Raw genomic sequence first — 1,850 nt, 5'->3', positions numbered from 1 at the left:
ATTCAGACCTAATTTCCTTGGGCTATGTTCTTGGCAGTGGAATAGCTGAGTCATATGGAATTTCCATGCTTGGATTTTTTAAAGTTTTTTTCCTATTTCCTTTATTGCTGTTCTTATTAGGTACTATCAAGTCAACTATAACTCACAGCAACGCTAAAAACAGAAGATCTGAACCTTGCCATCATTCTGTATCATTCTCATGCTGTCTTACAAGCTTGAGCTCATTGTTGCCATCATGGTGTCAATACTTGTTATTGAGAATCTTCTTCTCTTTCTTTGATCCTCCACTTTTCCCTGCATGTTGGTTTTTTTGTTTTCCCCAAGGAAAAGGGTTTCCTGACAACATGACAAAATATGTAGATGAAGGTTCACCATCTTTGCCTCAGAGGAGTGCCTGCTTTGCACTTCCAAGATAGGTTGAATTGTTCTTCCAGCTATTCATGGGCTATCCTCCTCGCCTGCAGCCTGGAGCCGAGGCCCACTGTGCCTGGCCGTGGCGGCGGAGCCCGCAGCCATGGCCTCGGGTGACACCCTGTACATCACCACGGGCGGCTCGGAGATGCCGGCCGAGATCGTGGAGCTGCACGAGATCGAGGTGGAGACCATCCCAGGGGAGACCATCGAGGCCACGGTGGTGGACGAGGAGGAAGGAGGAGGACAACGACGACCACGCGCACCACCACCACCACCACCACCACCCGCCCATGATCGCGCTGCAGCCGCTCGTCACCAACGACCGGAGCCAGGTGCACCACCACCAGGAGGTGATCCTGGTGCAGATGCGTGAGGAGGTGGTGGGCGGCGACGAGTCGGACGGGCTGCGCGCCGAGGACGGCTTCGAGGACCAGATCCTCATCCTGGTGTTGGCGCCGGCCGGAGGCGACGACGACTACATCCTACATCGAGCAGACGCTCGTCACTGTGCCGGCGGCTGGCAAGAGCGGCGAGGTCGTGTCAAGAAGGGTTACCTGGGCGGTGGGGCCGGCGCTGTGGGTGGCAAGAAGTGGGAGCAGAAGCAGGTGCAGATCAAGACGCTGGAGGACGAGTTCTCGGTCACCATGTGGTCAACAGATGAGAAAAAAGATATCGACCATGAGACGGTGGTTTAAGAACAGATCATTGCAGAGAATTCGCCTCCCGATTACTCAGAGTGCATGACAGGGAAGAAGCTGCCTCCTGGTGGGATTCCTGCATCGACCTCTCAGATCCCAAAGAGCTTGCAGAATTTGTTAGAATGAAGCCAAGAAAAATTAAAGAAGATGACGCTCCAAGAACAATAGCTTGCCCTCATAAAGGCTGCACGAAGATGTTCAGGGACAACTCCGCCATGAGGAAGCACCTGCACACACACCGCCCCCGCGTCCTCGTCTGTGCAGAGTGCGGCAAAGCCTTTGTCGAGAGCTCGAAGCTCAAACGGCACCAACTGGTCCATACTGGAGGGAAACCTTTTCAGTGCACGTTCGAAGGCTGTGGGAAGTGCTTTTCACTGGACTTCAATTTGCGCACACTTGTGCGATTCACGCCGGAGACAGGCCCTATGTGTGCCCCTTCGAGGGTTGTAATAAGAAGTTTGCTCAGTCAACTAACCTGACATCTCACATCTTAACACACGCTAAGGCCAAAAACAACCAGTGAAAGGAAGAGAGGAGCCCTCTCGGCCTGGGCAAGTACCTTCCAGGAGCATCGGTGGAATACATACGCCTCTCCTTTATATATTGTTTCTAGGAAAGATTTTAAAAAGGAATCCTACACTTAAGGGACATGTTTTGATAAAGTAGTAAAAATTTTTTAAAAAAGAAACCACAACAAACTTTAATAAGATGACATTGCTAAGATGCTCTATCTTGCTC

The 1,850-nt window shown here is 51.4% G+C and overlaps 1 pseudogene; it reads left to right on the top strand.

The window, feature by feature from the left end:
* The first annotated feature begins 514 nt into the window (after window positions 1-514).
* LOC102865916 lies at window positions 515-1,635 on the top strand (annotated as a pseudogene).
* The last annotated feature ends 215 nt before the right edge of the window (window positions 1,636-1,850 follow it).

Source organism: Elephantulus edwardii, unplaced genomic scaffold (genome assembly GCF_000299155.1).
Source record: "Elephantulus edwardii isolate Elephantulus edwardi_28Jun2011 unplaced genomic scaffold, EleEdw1.0 scaffold00409, whole genome shotgun sequence".
Taxonomy (NCBI): domain Eukaryota; kingdom Metazoa; phylum Chordata; class Mammalia; order Macroscelidea; family Macroscelididae; genus Elephantulus; species Elephantulus edwardii.
The sequence above is the reverse complement of the archived record's forward strand: the minus strand, read 5'-3'. Positions and strand labels throughout refer to the sequence as shown.